The 20,468-nt window shown below is 35.8% G+C and overlaps 1 protein-coding gene across 1 annotated transcript in view; it reads left to right on the forward strand.

Moving 5' to 3' along the window:
* The window catches only part of lrp8 (low density lipoprotein receptor-related protein 8, apolipoprotein e receptor), a 143,155-nt gene that overhangs the window by 10,508 nt on the left and 112,179 nt on the right, over nucleotides 1-20,468 (forward strand). The window lies entirely within an intron of this gene.

A 20,468-nucleotide genomic window follows, 5' to 3' on the forward strand; every position in this document is an offset into this window, starting at 1 on the left:
CCGGTACATAAGGATTACTCAAAAATGCATATGCAATGTACAACTTAAATTGTGACATTTTTATATCGTTTTAAGGTCCTATATTGTTATTTCTTTGAAAATTTAAAATATTAACAATTAGGCCCCCAGAGCATGTTTTTTTTTTTTTTTTTTTTTTTTTTTTTTTTTTTTTGGGGGGGGGGGGGGGGGGAGCGGAATTCATTTTAGATTAGGCAGACAGCATTTACCTTGAATGTAATTCAGCCCTCCTCTTGACGAGCCGTTTGGCTTCCCCTGTACCTATCCTCCCAAAGGCCGCATCCCCATAACCCACAATCATGACAGCCAGTCTAAGTTTGTAAAGATAGCCTAGGAGCGTGGAATAATACATATGATCAAGGCTTGAACTTGACCAATTGGCTGCTACAAACCACTCAGAACAGCCTATTTCCCCTTATGACATCATAAAGGGAATACTTTTCAAACCAACCATTTTGAGCACACATTAGCTAAAAGGTGGAGAATAGGGTGAAAGTTTTTTTTTTAATTCCGTGAATCTCATACACAGATATCTGGACACAGTTATAAAAGGTTTATAAAGTGAATTTTCCATAACATCGGATTTTAAATCAAAGTTGTAAAGTGAAACTGTATTATAGTCTTTCGAAAGAAAAAATAATAATGTAGACCAATATTGAAAAGGAGTATTATGTCCTTTTTTAACAGCAAGTCAATTACCTCCTTATTAGGGAGAGTAAAAAAAACACAAAAGGGCCTTTTTAAAGGAGTTTTTTTGTTGGTTTTTAAAGTGTTTTATCCAATCATCATATGTGGAAGAAAAACATTTACAGTGCTGAATCAAGGGTCCTTCATATTTAGATTGTTTTCTTTGTGCTTTAGGTCTGGAAAGTTAGGTAGCTAATCAGGCAGGACTACCCATTATTTAACCAGGTATCTGTGCTGTGTAACCATGATCTTTCATTGCTCTTATATATTCTTTAGATTCTCAGAATTTGTAAGCCATTCACCCCCTCTTTCTTTAATCACTACAAAACAGGTTTCAGTTTTTATTCAATTAGAAGGAAAAAAATTGACAAACTGCAATAGATGCTCAATATATCATAGTGTTAATCCTGTAAGAGGATCTTTCATTATTAATTCTCACATCTGCATTTGGTATTACTGCCTACGTTTTGTTTAAACTTTGTGTGTACAGCCTTGAGGGAAAAAATTATTTTCAGAATTAAAGTGACCACTGAAAAGATGTAGATTATTGATCTAATTATGCTCCCCAGAAATTATAAACTTAAACTGATTCAATGTTTGAAAATGCCTAAGGATAAATAGCAAATAGAATACTAGGTTTTTGTATGCACATCCAAGGTGATGAATCCATACAATTATTTAATCTTAGGATCTGCCGATCAACCTTGTATGAAACTCAAAATAAGTAGATTTGTGAAACCCATGATATATTTCCTCTCCTTTAAGTGACAGCTCAATAAATGTATGATCTTTTTTATTTTTTTTTATGAAAATATTCTAGCAGAAAAATGAGGGTATGACCAAGGACAGGTAGAAGGCAGAAGAAAATGGTGAAAGGAGAAGAGAAAAAAAGGATATAAAGAAGCATGATATGACAAACAAAGAGATGACCGCGTGTGCCATCCTGTTTATTTTTCACACAGAGTAACACAAGACACAGAGAGGGGTGGAGTCAACCTCAGACAAAAAACAAGATGATAGCCGCCTTCTGCCATCACTTCTGGGGGCTCAAAGCAATGAAAAGCAGCACATTTGAACCTTTTATTCTATATCTTTTTTGAGTGTGAAATAAACAGCAATATAGAACCTTATTGGGATTTTGCAAGTAAATAAATACACAAACACAAACAGATGCTCTCAGTGACCTTTGTGCATCTCTTTGTTGCTTCCAAGCCAAAGGTATTTGGAATTTTAAATTGCTTTTCTTGTAAAAGATCAACATAGGGAATTTGTCCCTCTCTTTTGTCCCTGGATGCTCAGCAGGCTTCATTGGAATCCCCTCTTCCTTCCTCCCCTCCTTGTCCCCAGCCACTCCCTCTGGCAAGTGCTGATTTTTGATAATAAGCCCAGTAGTAACTGTCACGTGTCCCGACCAGCAGTGCACGGCATGTGTGCTGGTTAGGGACTTGAATGGCGATGGAGGAAGCACAGGGCTGTACAAGAAGGGAATTAGAAGACCAACAGTGAGCTCTGATTCATACAGCCAGCGGGAATGTTGTTTGCTGGTACAAGGCTTTCTTTTATGTTTTATAAAGGCGACGCTTGAAACATCGCCTATTTCCGCTTGTCAGTCACTAGAACAGTAATTACAATCAGATTTTTCAAATTTGAAGGTGCAGTGACACACTGAGCAGTTTGTATATTGCATGCAGAATTGTAACATGTTTGTATTTGTATATTTTAATGATTATTGATGAAGGCTGATAAATCATTTAGCACATCTTCATTCCCTCAAAGAGGAACAGTTTGCCATTTAACATGTAGAAGCTGTAGGTTGTCTTTATGTCTTCATGTTGTATTTTGTGTGCATCTTTCTTCACGGGTGTGCATTTAAATTTTCACAAAGGATTGTACAACCTGAGGTCATACATGGCTCTATGCGCCCCCTCCCCCAGGTTACACAAAGGTTTTATAGACCCAGTGGGACAGTTTGCATTATGAACTGCCTATATTTTTGTGTAAGTATCCTAAACCAGTATATGCGTCTTTACAAATATCTTCACATACTAAATAATAACAGAAAACACATTTTCTAAATTCAATTTGGGGATAAAAAAAAAAAAGCTGTTTAAATCAATCTGATATTGTGTAAAAAAAAGTGACTTCAATTAGTCTGATTTTATGAAAAGCTGAGTTCAATTTCAATAGCCACAAATATGCCTTATTACTATCAGTCAATCTGAAGGAGGGTCAAAACATCCTAAATTGGATCAATTCATGCCCACACCAAACCTAAGTTTCTGGAGTGGATCACACTAGTGAGAATCCAAGACCCAGACATGGACCACAGAACTTTACAATTGATGGACTTGCATAGATGTGTCATAACTTGGAGATTATGCATTGTTATGCCAGACCAGCTTACCAAAAGCAGGAAGAGAGGATCTGACATAAGAGCAGCCCATTTAAGTATAGTAAGAAGAAACTGGGAGAAAAAAAACATGACAGCATAAATCCAAAGACCGAGAGTCTAGATTATGGAACTGCATATAGGGAATATATGAAGATGCACAGCTACAGTGAAACATCAAAGTATGTAGCAACAGACAACACAATGAGACTGACGTTCTTCTTTGTGCTTGTTTTCCTTCTCGGTCAGTGTAACACTGGAGCATTACTACCCTAAAACAATCCATGTCAACTGGATGACATTGGTTGCCTTGTTCTGAAAATCTTTGTCTTCTACTGTTGTGAGAAAATTCAGGGCCGGTCCTTGGATTAGACCTGTGTGAATGCTCCCTTAAAGAACATCAAGGACACATGAAAAACAAAGTCATTGACATATTTTAGTCTGTAGATGACTTTAGTCCCGTAGTGAAAAACTTTTCCCTCCTTCACTTTGGAATTGCACTTCAATTCTGATCCTAAGTCTGATTAAGATGTCACATGACTTAAAACAGGCTGTTCATATTTGAAATCCCACTCATGTGGGTCATTCTGCCAAGGATACAATGATGTAATAAGCTCAGCGTTCATTTTCATTTCTTTCTTTTTTTATTTATAGGAAAATCTTGTTTTATATAGCTTTTTTCCTTCTTATTTATAGATGGCCCCTTTTTACCCTGGTTATCCTTATCTGAGTTTTTTTTGTTTTCTTGTTTTTAAAAGAAACTTCTATATTCTATATAACACAGACAAAAAACAAATGGGAATTGTTTAGAAAACAAATATTGTTTCACAGTAATGTTCGTCTGTTTTCGCTGTTCAGGAAAATTATTTGATTCCCTATTATTGACTTGGATGCTTTAGTCAATTTCAGCATCACAAATACCTTATAAGACAAAGAGGTAGCATTTTTTTTTTCCGTTTTGTTTTACCAGCCGGCAGTCAACCAATCCCGTCTTTTCAGTGGAGACAAAAGACTTGCAGAAAAGCTACTCTGACAAATCTGTATTGAATTTAAAGCCTGCACTGTAGATTTTATAGGGTTGAAAGAAGCTGGCTAGGAGGGTTCATATCTGATATCATTAAAGCGATGACCCTGCCTAGGAAGGAGACCGTCTGATGCTGGGTGAGACTGGACTACTGGGGTATGAGATGGGGGAGGGGATCATGTGGGTGTGTGCTTGGTGAGTGCAGGTATGGGTGTGAGTAACAGGGTGGCTATCAATGCCTGAGTGTTTAATAAATCAATGCAGGTCTAGTCTGAGAGTGCCCTGTCACATAAATGGTCTGTTGTTAGCGGGGATTTGTAGAGTGAGAGTGTTGTGGGTGTAGTGGTTGAACAGTACAGGAACAATGATATCTGACTGTGCATATTTCATTTCTAATAAGCGGTACACTAGCTGAAAGAAATTACCTCATCTCTACTCGCCTTTGAGTACAACTCGTCCTAGCTTCGTTTACTCCTCTTTCTTCTTGTGAAAAGAGTTCGTAAAATCCCAAATGTGAGTTCAAGAGCAGTTAAAAGATCCGGTCTGACAAACCATTTAAAACAACTAAAATGATGAAAAAAAAAAAAAAAGGGACTGGCTCTGCTTGTTTGTTCCTCACCACATGCTCCCTTGATGGGTCCTTTTGTGCTGTGACTTAATTAGCAGTCTCAGAAGCTACACCAGTGCAGCACACAGGGGTTCTGGTCTCAGATCTCTGCACTCATAGCGGTTTGTCTTAGAGAAAAGTTAAGTGTTACATCCAAGGAAATTTGAAAATTAAGATAGAAACTGAATGAAGAGAAAAAGGGAAGCAAAGACATCTCAGCTAAAAAGGAAATAAATGTATTTACTGTATCTGGAGGTTCACTATATACTGAATATGTTAAATATGTGATATTAAGGTTTTTGTTGAATTGAATTACTTTAATTTAGGGAGTCAGAGGTTTACAATTTTTGCAATTGAATAAATCCTTCCTTAAAAACAAAATCATTAACTTTGATTTTTTTTTCATGCTCAATCACATTATAGTCCCAAACTTTTGATTTTATGTGCTGGGACAATATAAAGTAGTGCATGATTGCTGAAGTGCAAGAAAAATTCGACAATTGTGGCTTACATTTCTTTTCATTCCTGTCTTTGATACCGGCAGGTTAAAGTGAAGCTAACTATCTGTCATATTAATCCTAAAAAAATTCTACCTTTTTGCGATTTAATCTGAGGTTTGTAGAGTTTAACACCAAACAATTCAACATTTGAAATTGGAAAGGAATGAGTACAGCAAGCCTGCACAGCAATTGAATATAGGATAATTCCTTTTTTCCAGTTGCATTGACTCTAACCTCCTTAAATGCCCAAAACCAGATATATTTATTTCATAGCTGAGATGCTTTTGGTGTGGCAGGGACGATATGGAATACTATTGAAAGAAAAGTATTTTGAAACTGCAAGTTAATCTTAATTAATCACAATTTCAGGCAGTGGTATTGCAATCTGTGTTTATTGCTGGCAGCTTTTCTATTTTTAATCATAGCCTTAGCCTTCAGGATGAAAAAAGCTGATTAGGTTTAATCACAATTTAGGTATTTTATATGCGAAATTTTAGTTAACTTTTAGACAATGAACTAGACTTGAAAAGAATTAGGCTGGTCTAGTGTGTATTTTCTATTTGTCAATACAAATCAGTTAAATGTATCATCTTAAAAAGGACATAAACATAATTTATTAAGATTGTTATCATGTTTGTAAATGCATTAAATTGACAAAAACGTTTTTTTTAATTATTTGACTAGTTCCCTCAGCTGATGAAATGTCAAAACATGCAAATGAAAACATCTTTTTTTACTTAGAACTACTGTACAAGCTGATACAGCACAAGAAATGCACATTTAATCAGTTGATCATCTCTTCCTACTTATCATTCTCCATTCATGCAGCTCTGCCTCACTCAGTTTACCTCTTACTGACTGCTTTATTTTCAGGAGGAACTCCCAATACATTAACCAATACAAAGAAATGTGTAAATAGATCCACGTATCCCCCCACGCACATGCAAGCACACACTCACACACCTTATCACAGGACAGCTCACCATAGGGAATAACACCAAACTCATGCTCTGCTCTTCTATTTATGTTACAGCTACTGGTGTTGTGCAGCATGTTAAACCCAACTACCATAATAGTCAACACACAAAACGTTATGAAACCTTAAAATCAGGGATGGCTTTAGCCAGGGACTAGTAATATGGGACTGGCCACCATATTCAAATGGGTTTTATCCTAGGCTACCAAATTATGTTTTATAACGAATCACATATAACCAAATCTCCTAAAGACATCATAATGTGTGAATAGAACACAAACAAGGAGATTCTTTGTTGAACAGTACTCTGGAAGTGCATCCACTAACCCCTGCATTTTGCACTATGACAAACAGAACTAAGGAACCAACCAAATTTTACCCTGAAGTAAAGATTTTTCTTTTTTTTTTTTTTTTCCAACTTTCTTTATTGAATTTTACAACTTGACACACAACAAACAATGAAAACACAGTAGTTTTCAAAGAAGTACAAGCTAATTTCTCCCAGAACCCAATCCACCCCAAACCCACCCTGTCCAGGTCCAAGCACAGGCCAGACTGCTGGGATCCAGTCCCTATAGCAGTTTCTAGCAACACAACTTACACACACATCCATCCACACATATTCGAAAGGAGACAGGAAAAGAGATTTAAAAAAAAAAAAAAAAAAAATTATAATACTGATACTAACTAAATAAATAAATATGTACTTAAGCGTGCAAATTATTAAGTTAAACAAGTATATAAATAAATTACAAATGAAAAAAATAAATAAATAAATAAATAAAAAAAAAATAAATAAAAAAATAAATAAATAAATAAATAAATAAATAAATTATAGGACGAAGAGTATATATCGGTTAAAAAGAAAAGAAATGGGTTGGATATCAATGAGAAGGCCTATAGATAATTTAATTCTCTTCTGAATCAGGTAGCAAGGTCATGTTACCCACAATAGATAGGAAAGGTCTCCAAGTCTCCATAAATTTACTGGAGGAACCCTTAAGTGAAAATCTGAGTTTTTCCAGCTTCAGGTTGTAAAGAACCTCTCTGACCCAATAGTCATGAGACGGGGGGACGTTTAGTTTCCAGGTAAAATAAGTCTTCGAGCCAAAAGGGAAGTGAAGGCTAGGGCTCGTTTCAAAGAACGCGAAAGGCCCGGGTCTGGAGGGATGCCAAATATAGCCGATAACGGATTGGGGAGAATTGTCTGATTATATGCTTGGCTTAGTGTTTTAAAAATGTTACCCCAATATCCGGTTAGCTTTGGGCACGCCCAAAACATGTGGGTATGGTTAGCTGGTGACTGTCCGCACCTATTGCAAATGTCGCTGACTGATGGGTAAATCTTTGCTAATTTTGAGTTTGTGTAATGCGCTTTATAGAATATTTTGCACTGTATTAAAACATGCCGGGCACAGATCGAGGACTTATGAATTAAATTCTTAGCAGCCTCCCACTGCTCCTCATCTATCCCAGTACCCAACTCCCCCTCCCATGCTGTTTTAACAAAGGCTGCAGGTCTTGAGGTGTTATTATTATTGATAGAATTATATACAAATGACCAAACCAGCGCATTCAGCTCGGCAAAGAACTCATGCTCTTCCTCAACACTGAAGTCCTCAGACATTTTTCTTTCGTTGTTTCTTTCTTTGCACAGGTAAACAGCACATTTCTTCTTCTACGCTTGCATTATTGGCAGAGCAGACGCTGAATGCGCACTTTCATCTGGCTTGGTCTGCCGGCTTCCGTAGCGTTGTGAGCGCGCATGTGCGCGCTTTCAGGAAATCCTATACACTACTGTTTATGCTCTAAAAACATTCTAAATGACTTCGTTTCGAGTAAATTCTGGATGCCACCCACTCAGGACACTTGGAATACATTGGACGAGCAGTATGGAGGAATATTGACACGTTTTTTGTGGACTTTTATGGACCATTCTGTCTCGGTCACCATAGACCTCCATTATTTGAATGTCAGCAGACAGCAAGAAGCCTCCCAGATCTCCAGATGCATTTGAGATATCAAAAAAGTACTCCAGGGTGTTGTTCAGCATGGGGGTGAGTAGAAAATGAAGGCTAATCATGTTTTGGGTGTACTATTCCTTTAAAGTATATCCAAAGGTCATTTGATGGTGTCCAACCAGTCAGGTCAAGTCTTTGTAGATTCTTTAGCTTATGACTGACAGATTATCAGAAATATAATTGACTTTTATTGTCAAAGAACCATCCAGCAACATTTCGTCTTAGCAATGAAAATTCATGCACTTTTCAGCATGCTGTAGTCATCAAAAAATCATTTTAATGCTCTCTCCAGGAAAAAAAACATTATCAGCTCTGTCCGTCATCGTCATCTTTACATAAAACAGCACTTATTGCATTTTTTTGTAATCATGCATCCCTAAAACGAACTGTGACTTGTCTGTCCACTTCGTACGTCAAGTCAACTAAGGCAAATGTTAAGCAAAGCATCAGCCAAAACATCCATGTTGACTCTGGAGGAGCTACAGTGCAACACAGCTCTGGAGGGAGCATTCATCAATATTCCTAAACCTCAAAGCAAAAAGCTTTTTCCTTTATAAAAGATCTGCCTAAAGATACAGCTCAATCTACAAAAAATTCTTTGGATCAGAAGATCTTTAATGTTGTTTGAGAAATTTGGACATTTTTAAATCCATGTTCACAGACCTCATTAGGGCTGCAACTAACGATTATTTTACAAATCGATTAATCTGTGAATAATTTTTTCATTAAATCAATTAATAATCAGATAGCAAAAGGTTCATTGAAGACAATTTTTTATTTTATTTTAAACCAGCTGAAAATAAAAAACATTTCCTCTTAAGGAGTTCTACATGGAGAATATTGACAGATGAAAATCCCCCTTTTTTTCAGTCTTAAATGCAAAATGTCTCTATACTCCAGTAAACAACTTATCAATCAATAAATTAGTTGACAATTATTTCAATAACTGATTAATCATGATGAATCTGAATAATTGTTTCAGGCCTCTCCTGCAAAACTGGTAAAGATAGTGTAACCCAAAAGATATTTTTTACCATAGTTAAACTGAAAAATGGCTTAACATTGGTATCATCTAAGGGTACAGGCTTAAAGACAAAAAAAATAAACTTTCAAGACTTTCCTTTTAAAAAGAATGAGAAATAAATAAATAAAATGAACTCTCCCTTTAAATTCCCAAATATTTAGTATTTTGCTTCAATCTTTTAAATAAAGTCAACATATTTTACAGAGACTTTTCTGGTTGTACCGGTAGTTAAAAAAATCATGTCCTCTTTCTCCTGTTTCACTCTACTTCAAACATAATGTATAGATATCCAACGTGGTATGAAAGAGGGAGAGATTATAAGGGGGCAAACATAGACCTCAACTTGGAAGGTCTTTGTTGTTTTGGTAGGATCTCAGAGGGAATGGATATGGGAATAACATTCTGCAAGATTGGCTAAGGAAATGGAACGCAATTTTTTTTACTGAGAAAAGAGACTAAAGCAAAACTAATAAAAACATAAAACAATCTTCCCATTTTGTCATCTAAATAGAGATGAAAATTTTTCTTTTAACGAAGGGGAAAAAATCTATGGTGGAATTATTTGAAGGTGGAATTTTGTGGGATATATTTGTTAGGTTAAGTTGTGACTAAGAAGAGGACTGCTCCTTGGCTTTACAGAGACATCAGGCTTTAGTTTCTTAATAAAACCCCTTAAACCTTCCCCCCTGACTTTTTGGTGAATGTCCTAATGTATATATAGTTATATGTGTATATATGTACACAGCAGGATGTTTAGTGTTGACTATTTCTGTCAAACCTGTTGCAGAAGAAGGAAATATCTGGTTAAGTGCTGGGAAATAGGCTGTCAGTTGAAAGTGCTAATATTTGATGAAGGTATCAGCCAATGCTAATAAGATTTATTTTTTTTTTTCATTTGAACAGAGATGAGGAAACAAGGCAAACAAAGATGATGCAAGTTTGTGTTTAAATTAAGCATTTATTGTTTGCTATTAGGTTCCTCTGTGGTAAAATGTGTATAAATGTTTAACAAAACAGTTAAGAGAGATTTAACCGCAAGCAGTTAACATATTATCTATTCATTCAGATTATCTCTGTGACCATTTAATCCTTCCTTCCTTCCTTCCTTCCTTCCTTCCTTCCTTCCTTCCTTCCTTCCTTCCTTCCTTCCTTCCTTCCTTCCTTCCTTCCTTCCTTCCTTCCTTCCTTCCTTCCTTCCTTCCTTCCTTCCTTCCTTCCTTCCTTCCTTCCTTCCTTCCTTCCTTCCGCTTATTATTGTTATTCCTTCCTGCTTAAAAAGTATTAAGTCTGATTTCTCTCAAATGGTTTCTATCTGATCATAAAATTGTGATTTGTTTAGGAAGAATGTTGCATAAGCTACAAAAATAAGCCAAATTATTCAGGTAAATATTTACTAGATTAATTGATTAATACATTGATTGATAACTTCAGCCCTTGTTAACGAGTTCATGAGAAACTGATCAAACCAAAATAACCAACCTATGTCCTCCTGGTAAATATGCTTGTTCTATAAGTTTCTAAAACTCTGCATTATAGAAACTGTTTTAATCTCAGAGGTGGAAAATCCAGGTCCAGAAAGTAATAAAGTCTTGTACCTTTGTCTTTTTAGTATTTGTTCAATGAATTTCCATGTGCTCCTTTACCCTTCATCAGGTGATTGTTGATGAAGTGATCAACAGGACTACAGGTGATTGCCAGCACAGTTCCATGCTTACCTTTAAATTGTGGCTGCAGGCATATAGACTTAAACCTCCCCGACTCTTTTGCTTATTACCATAATTGTGATACTTGTTTTGATATCTTCTGATTGTTTGAGTTTCACGCATGCATGCTGATTTATCAAGATAAAAGTCTCACAAATCTAAATAGAGATTAACTAAACTTTAGTATAGAAATGTTTCCTCATGTTATAAATGAGAAATTCAAGAATATGAACTCACTATGAAAAGTCCATCGATCCAGCCTCTTTGAAGTGAATTTTGACCTTTTTTTCCCACTTCTTTTATCTTGCCCCCCGCCGGTCTGTAGGGTAAATCTTTACCCAGTTATTACCCCAGGTGCTCCGGGTCCTGCCCGGTCTTACTTACTTCTGGTGAACAACATAAATTATTCTATTGTGTATTTTTGCTTTAAAAGTTATTGGCCTGGTTCTCTTGATTCTAAGAAGGGTATCATGAAAAGGTAACAAGCTTCTTTGAACCTGTAGGTGGTGTTTGATGCTCAGAGAGCAGCATAGTGTACTGTGTGTTTGATCTGACCACTGCCTGGATTGCAGGTCTGGGGGTTTACATCACATTGCCAGTCTTTGTAGTGCATGTATTACAGTCTACAAACAGACTCCTGCATGTATGCTAATTTACTCTGTTTGATAATTAAATGTAATTCATTTCCATGTCTTTTTATGATTAATTTAACTTTACAAATTTAGACTTTTACATATTACGCTAATTATAAAGGTATATTTGAAACAAATGTGCTTTCAAGGGTTTTAGAACCTTTAAGTTTTCATTTTTGTTGCACTTTTATTTTTAAAAAGTTAGTGAGGGAACAGCACACCTTATATGTATTTTTTCACTCTTTATTTGTTTTATTTAAGTTGTGATTAGAATTACTTTGATTTTGAAGGTAAAGTTCTTATTTATTAAGCAAAGTCTGAAATCAGTCTCTTCTTGCATTCTGTCATCATGTTGTTTTTTTTCTGAAAGAAATTACTTTTCTGCTCTTTACTTCATAGTGTCTTTGGCACCAACTAATTATTGGGAAATCGAACAAGCCTTTAATCTCATCAAAAGACCAACATTATTCTTGTCTACTTGAGTGTATCACATTTTATGTTCTCCACTCCCCCATGTTTGTGTGCTAACCCCAGCCCACTGATGAACAGTCTCTTTCCTTCTCCTGACACACTCTGTTTCTCAGCTCTTTAACCGATCACAACAATATAGAGGGCCATCTATTTCTTCTGCCGTCTCTCCACCATTCACAGCACACTTCTCTCTTGTTCGCTGTGTTTTCTCCTCATTCTTATTCATTTGCTCTTCTGACTTTCTTGCTTTTGAAGGGTTCTCTTCTCCATAGAGAACAGAATGAATTTCTATGTGTAGCAGTTGTCTTACATGCAGTGTTTTTACAGAAAGATTTTACACTTGATCTATAGGGACTACAGGTTGTGCCTTTTATATTTTATTGAAGGAAGCATGAATAAATGCTTTTTTATACATCTTATAGACTTTATAAACTTTGAGCTGTATAGTGCAACAACAACATACACTCATCGGCCACTTTATTAGGTACCCCATGCTAGTAACGGGTTGGACCCCCTTTTGCCTTCAGAACTGCCTCAATTCTTCGTGGCATAGATTCAACAAGGTGCTGGATTCTCAGGGATTTTGGTCCATATTGACATGATGGCATCACACAGTTGCCGCAGATTTGTCGGCTGCACATCCATGATGCGAATCTCCCGTTCCACCACGTCCCAAAGATGCTCTATTGGATTGAGATCTGGTGACTGTGGAGGCCATTTGAGTACAGTGAACTCATTGTCATGTTCAAGAAACCAGTTCCAGACGATTCCAGCTTGATGACATGGCGCATTATCCTGCTGAAAGTAGCCATCAGAAGTTGGGTACATTGTGGGCATAAAGGGATGGACATGGTCAGCAACAATACTCAGGTAGGCTGTGGCGTTGCAACGATGCTCAATTGGTACCAAGGGGCCCAAAGAGTGCCAAGAAAATATTCCCTACACCATGACACCACCACCACCAGCCTGAACCGTTGAAACAAGGCAGGATGGATCCATGCTTTCATGTTGTAGACGCCAAATTCTGACCCTACCATCCGAATGTTGCAACAGAAATCGAGACTCATCAGACCAGGCAACGTTTTTCCAATCTTCTATTGTCCAATTTCGATGAGCTTGTGCAAATTGTAGCCTCAGTTTCCTGTTCTTAGCTGAAAGGAGTGGCACCCGGTGTGGTCTTCTGCTGCTGTAGCCCATCTGCCTCAAAGTTCGACGTACTGTGCGTTCAGAGATGCTCTTCTGCCCACCTTGGTTGTAACGGGTGGTTATTTGAGTCACTGTTGCCCTTCTATCAGCTGGAACCAGTCTGGCCATTCTCCTCTGACCTCTGGCATCAACAAGGCATTTCCGCCCACAGAACTGCCGCTCACTGGATGTTTTTTCTTTTTCGGACCATTCTCTGTAAACCCTAGAGATGGTTGTGCGTGAAAATCCCAGTAGATCAGCAGTTTCTGAAATACTGAAGACCAGCCCTTCTGGCACCAACAATCATGCCACGTTCAAAGTCACTCAAATCACATATCTACCCCATACTGCTGCTCGGTTTGAACTGCAGGACATTGTCTTGACCATTTCTACATGCCTAAATGCACTGAGTTGCTGCCATGTGATTCACTGCTTAGAAATTAAGTGTTAACGAGCAGTTGGACAGGTGTACCTAATAAAGTGGCCAGTGGGTGTATATAACCTATGACTGAAAAAGGCAAGAGAATGTATTAATTTTTTTCTTCCAGGTTAACAAACCCTCCTGTAAGTCTTACATCTGAACCCCACTCTACCAGGGCCTGCAATGAATAAATATATATATATATATCAAAAGGACAATCTATGCATTCATATCAAGTCCAATACCAAAGCTGTCTCCAACGAGAATCAATGATGAAGTGATCTACAAAAAAAAGAAATTCCATTTGAGCTCTTCCTCCTGCTGTCTTGTTTTACCAACAGCTTTCCCATGTCAGCAGGTAACCTTGAATTAATATCTATATTTCAGACAATTTGAAATCTGATCTCTTTTAGGGCTCCTAAAATGCTACTGTCTTAATAAACAACAACAAAAGTTACCCTAACTATGCAGATGACACACAGCTATACCTTACTACGTCATCAGGTGACTTTGAATCCATTCTAGAGCTGGGTAAATGTAAAGAAGAAATCAATACATAATAATTTGTGTAGGAATAATTTTTGGACCAAAAGGACCAAAGGAAAAACATTCAAAAGTTACAGCCAAAAGCCTCCAATCAGGCTCCAATTCCAGGTATGGTGATTGACTCAGACTTAACCCTTCAGAGGCACTTAAAGGCAGTAACAAAGTCACCCCTCTATCACCTTAAACCTTCTTCAGGATCAAAGGACTAAAGTCTCAGCAGGGCTTAAAAACGTATTCATGGGTTCATTTTTACTAAAACTGATTACTGCAACAGTGTCTCTCTGTCCAGCTCCTCATTAAAAATAAGAAAGTAGAGCACATGACCCCAGTTTTAAAGTCCTTCCCCTGCCTCCCCGTATCTCAAAGAATAAACTTAAAAATACTTGTTATTCAATAAATCACTGGATGGCTTAGCATCAAAATACATCACAGACTTGTATTTGTATCAACCACCTGGACTTAGTTCTCAGGTCTTCTGGATATAATATACTCTGAATACCCAGAACCAGGACCAAACATGAAGAAGCAGCTTTTAGTTCTTTTGTTTTACTAATCTTCAATAACCTCCCAGAAAACCTTAAAAGCACTAAAACCTTGAGCTGCTTTAAATCAAGATAAAAAAACAGATTTCTTAAGACTAGCCTTTAAAAGTGTTATTCAGGCATACAGTAAGTTTTCAGTCCAAATTTCCTTTATTTTTTCAATCTTTTGTTTAAAGTGATCTTTTATTCATTATTTTCACTACAGTAGGTATTCTTTTTACTTTAATGCCACTGCAGTGAGCTTAGTGAAGTTTTATGTTGCAAGCAGTCATCACCTAAATCTGTAGATACTTCTGCCTTTATTAGGGAATCAATGTAATTTGTAGTGAAATGTATATATAAGCAGTAACCAATTCATGGCTTATCAATAGATGATATAATCTAGCTTGTGAAGCACTTTTATGTACATTTTCCAAAGTTTTTATATTGCATTAAAGCAATTGCATTTTCCATCTATGCACTTAAACATTTTTTTGGTTCATAAATGCTATACAGCTTAAGTATAAAAAAAAATCCCTATAAATCTATTTCATAGTTTGTTGATGACTTACGTTTTTCGATATTTTGCAGTCCAATCATTAGTTAATACGATATGAGGTTCACAATATTTACTCTGAACTACTAAAGATTATATTTTTGTTTAGTTGGTTTTACTTCTACAGTAAGCGGTTTTCATGTTAATAGTGGCAATTCCTCATGTTGGGCTCTGAAGTCAGTAGATCCTGATTACACGTGACACTGTTTTCCTTTAATTATTCATGTTTTGGACAGAGTTTCCATATTCCTGCTACTCTGTGTTTACTGGAATGGAAAATTAAATGATTTTAAGGGAACGGGATGACCTTTACCTGATCTCGTCTTTAACCGGTGTTCCTAAACATGGCAGTAATATGTAGTGGAGAGTCATAACAAGCTGCAAGCTTTGCACTATTAATATACTTGACATGAACATCAGTAAGTCAACTTAGTTGTTTATTGATCCCTGGGGTTTTCAGATGGACCGTTGCTTAATGTCAGCAGAACATAAACACAGTGGCTTGTATTTAAAAGATAGACAGGTGAAATGTGTCCTTAACATGCTAATCTACCTAATTCCTCCTCTCTCTAATGCATCAGTAAGGCTGCCAATATTTCAATTAGTTTTCAAAGTATGTCCCGTTTAAGTTGTAGCGATAAGTGTTTCAACATCAAAGTAGGACTTTTGTTACAATTGTTAAAAAATTTGTTATTATCATACTTCATTTTAAAAGTCATTATATGACTCAAGCAAAACATGTCATTTAATTTTTGACAAGATATTGTGGTAATTTGAAATTTCCACTTTGTCCATGTTTTATAACTATATGAGGTTTTCTGAGCACTAAAGAGTATTTCTATTTTCTGTATTCTACAGAATGTGAAATGAATAAATTATGTCCAAAATGCTTTGATTAAGATGCAGAGCTTTGATAAAATATTACAGATTTACATTATATTGAATTAAATGATCCCAAAAGGATGCTATGATCTGAATGAATTTTCAATTACTTAAGAGTAGGGATGCAGCTTTGACTGTTGAACAGATACGACATTGGCATGATTCAAAAAGACTTCCAAAACTCAATTTTTAGAGTAGAATTTTTAAACTAGGCTTGAGCAAATGATATTACTCAGACAGAGAGCAATAATCAACAGCTGGTATGATAACAGCTGACCCATTTATTATTAAGCAATGGCTTACAGAAACTTTAAACACACATATTTCTAGTACTTCTAGATGCCTACTAATATATTCTGATGTTTGTATTTGATATCAGACTGATTTCCAATGTCTACATTGGATTGAGACATCCCTACTGTAGAGTATATGTTTCTTCATTTCCAATAATGGTTATTAACTTTGACTGGAATCAGTGTGCTGGGCTTTCTTGTATTATGCATCATTCAGCGAAAGTTTCCAAAGTTATGTCTTAATGATCGCTTGTAGTGGAAAAATCATGTATAGGTAATTACTGTTTTTAGAACTCAATTATCTAGGTAGATTGATTTGTTTTTTCTTCTTCTTTTTTTTTCTTTTTAGAAAAAACAGCTTATGCTCAGCCTTATGCCGTGTTTTGATCAAAGACAGTGCTTAGAGGTAAAGAAAAAAATATATACTTTCTGAATTTGTACCTAAAGCTGCCTTTCCTTCTTTTAAATAAACCATTCAGTCCCTGTGAACCAGCATTCATACTATCAGGAAACAAAGTGAATGATCATAAGTTAAAAAAGGCGTTATGCAATAGTCACGAAGTGAACGGGACAATTGTGTGCAAAACATAAGTATGAGAAATACTTGAGTGAATTGCAAGTGAAGTGGGATGATGAGGCAGATTGAGCATTTGATGGTGCAATTTAAATGTGAGCAAAGTTATTGATGGCTCAATAATGTCGATAAAATCTTCCAGGAGCTACAACCGTGAGTCTGTTTCTCGCATAAATATTCATCACATTTCCCATCATGAGACAGGGGACTAAAATAAAACGTTGTGTCTCTGCTTTAGCTTAAAGGGTGGAAGGTAGGTTGGGTGTTTTTATATGTGCGTCCACACGTATAAGTGCCTAAAGTGCTTATACATCCTCTATTTTTCCGCAGTCACTCTCACATCTAATAAGCTAGATACAGACTGTTCCATATGGATGGCAACTGGATATGATGGTTCTCCGCCTATCAGAATTCAAATATAGGCAGCTGTTTGCTGGTACATCCACAACTTTTGAGAAGCATAGAAAGAAAGATTTGTACAGATATGCACAGACTAGCTATACCACTCTATTGTTATTCTTTAATTTTAGGATTAATGATCTTGTTATGCACATAATTTCCACAAGTGAGTCTCTCATATGAATCTCCTAACTCATCTAATGAAGAGAAATTTGTTTGTCTTTACTCTTGGTTAAAAAATAAAATTAAATTTTTTTTGTTGCTAAATAAAACGGTGCAATATTGATCTGTAGATGTTTGTTGTGAAAACAGGATTTTCTGCAGCATTTAAAAAGTTAAATGACCTTTTTAGACATTTTAAACAACAGTCGTGTAACTATTAGATTTACTGAACATCGTTTCAAAAATATATGACAGCAAAGTTACGTTTAATTGTTTGCAGTAATTACTATATTACATTTTTACCCATGATTATTCTAGATTGCCTAACTCGAGCAACCTTTTAAGGTGAAATAGCGTTTTACACAACATAATCATTTGATGCATGGCAAATCTTTTATTAAAACACAGAGGGAAAGAAAGTGTACCCAAACATACAAACCCCGGGTTTTAGCTAATAGTTAGTTTAGAAAAGTTGAAGCTCAACAAAGCAGAATGACATAGACATGATGTATGTTTTACCTTATGTGAAACATTTTTAGAAAGTTGCATGTATTTGGTAATTTTCTAGATTTATAGACATCTTTTTAGCCAAATGTAAAATTTGGCTGTGCTTGTTGTTCCCATAAACAAACCTTGTTGTATGTATCAGATGGATATATGGTTCTTTTTAATACATATTTTGAATATATATCTATTTGTGCTTTTTATAGTCATGGAAAACTTAACAGATCACCTCATCATTATTTTTCTTATTTTCTATATGTTGTTTATTTTAATTTTCAAGTAACATTTCTTTAGATCCAGAAATTGAGGAAAGCATGTGTGATCTCATACCATTTTGCATGATGGTATCTTCAACAAAGGTTAATTACTATTATACTTGGCAGACAAGTTTTCAGTGCCATTCGTTTTCAAATTAGGGAGGAAATTGAGCGGGATTTTATTTTCATCCTTTTGTCATGGGAAGAGGAAATGGATTTAAAGAGAGGGTTTTTGAAAACTGAGAGGATTATATTTAAAAGCTTCTATATTTTAATGAGTCTTTTGTGTGTCTAAACCTTATGTTGTACTTCTGTTTTTCACTTTGCACTTTTGCGTGACTCTGATGTTCTTAACCTGTTTTCAAAGATTAAAGTGACCCACAAATGCTGATATCATCTTAATTTGAGGGGAAATCCTATATTTTTTATTGATATTTCATTTGAGGTTTAATGTGATTTACCGTCCTAATGGTTTTTTTCTTTACTTCCACGAATGCTCCGCAAATCTCAGTTATCGGGGTGTAAGCAGAGATTTAGTGAAAGATGGAGATAAAAAAAAAAGCAGGTCGGAAGAGATGGGATTTATGCTAACATGCCGGTGAGACTGAAAGGGATTTATATGCGTCTTTGTGATGACTGATGCCATTACATGAGACCCTGCATTGACAGCACATTTCCTTCACATCCTTTGCTTCTGTACCCCTGTTTTCTCTGTCCTGCTCTTTCTATTTACTTTTGGCTGAAGCTCAGACTACTCTGTAAATCCGCTGGGAAATGCTGCTGATTTATTCTAGGCCTATAGCTTCTTCTGTTCTATCTCTTTAGTGTCGTCAACCCCCAGCACCCCTTCTTTTTTTCTCTTTCAAAAAATCAATAGTGTGCTCTGGTAAGCGTGTGCACATTTAATTTATTTCTTGCCCTACATTGTAAGTAAAACTTCATATACATATAGAAAGCATCTGCCCCACTGCTGCGATGGTGTCAGTTTTCCTTGCTTGTACTTCATTATTATTGCTCCCAGTTGTGTTGTTAGTCACACCAACACCATTGGACATCATACTATACACATGGACTTCAAGCTAATAAGGGTCCCCTCTGTCCCAACAATAGAATATACTGGCAGGGCTGCACCAAATCATTACGTCATTCATTATCAGTCAGCACTGAAATGTACTGTAAACAGGTGAAGGGATTCCAGGATTTAGAGTGCCTATAGTTTAGAGGAAATATCCAAGCTCACTATCAAGGTGTTAAAAAAAAAACACAAACAAAAAAACATGTGCACCATTGTGAAAGTGGTGAGGAATGGGATCAGAGAAAAAGCAGAATCAAATAAAAACCAGTTGAAAAACAGACACCAATATATACAAGTAAACAAGTTAAGGTCCGACCTACTCAGATTATATGTGGGGTTCCTCAAGGTTCAATATCAGGCCCAAAGCTATTAATTCTTTATATTATAAATATGATAATGGTGCAGCTTTGTAGCATACTTCAAAGATTTAATCATATATTTAAAATAGTATTATGAACATAAATGTAAAAAAAAAAAATGCTTATAATGACTGCTATGAGTCAACTTGTAAACAAGTAGTCTACTACAATTTTTTTTTATATTCATATATATATATTTTTTTTTTTGGAAATGTTGTTTTGGTCAGTAATATCACAAATACAACCAGTGACAAATGTTTAGGCTCATGCCTAAGCTTATATTTCCTATAATTCTTACAAAATTTGAATTATAAATTCACATAAACTACTCAAAGGAAAACAAAAGAGAAAATAAATGGAAATAAAAAGAATGAACGATAACACAAACAGTAGAGTATTCTTGTTTATCCTTTTTTTATATCAATCTAGCACAACTTTACTAAAGTTGAAAAGGTCGCACAGATTTATTGATTAACATGAAAGCTACTCTAGAACATATCCAACTATTCCACACAAAAAAAATGTATTTTCTGATTTAAAATTCAAACATGCTAAAAGGAAAACAATATAATGGGTTATTATGCAGGTTGGATTTAAACTGCAAGGAGAGACATGCAGAAGTTGCAGTTTGCCTACAAAATGCATTTTGGACATCTGGGTCTTTTCCAGTTGAAAACAAAGA

This window comes from Cyprinodon tularosa, unplaced genomic scaffold (assembly GCF_016077235.1).
Source record: "Cyprinodon tularosa strain WSP-4 unplaced genomic scaffold, ASM1607723v1 ctg140, whole genome shotgun sequence".
In the NCBI taxonomy this organism is placed as follows: Eukaryota; Metazoa; Chordata; class Actinopteri; order Cyprinodontiformes; family Cyprinodontidae; genus Cyprinodon; species Cyprinodon tularosa.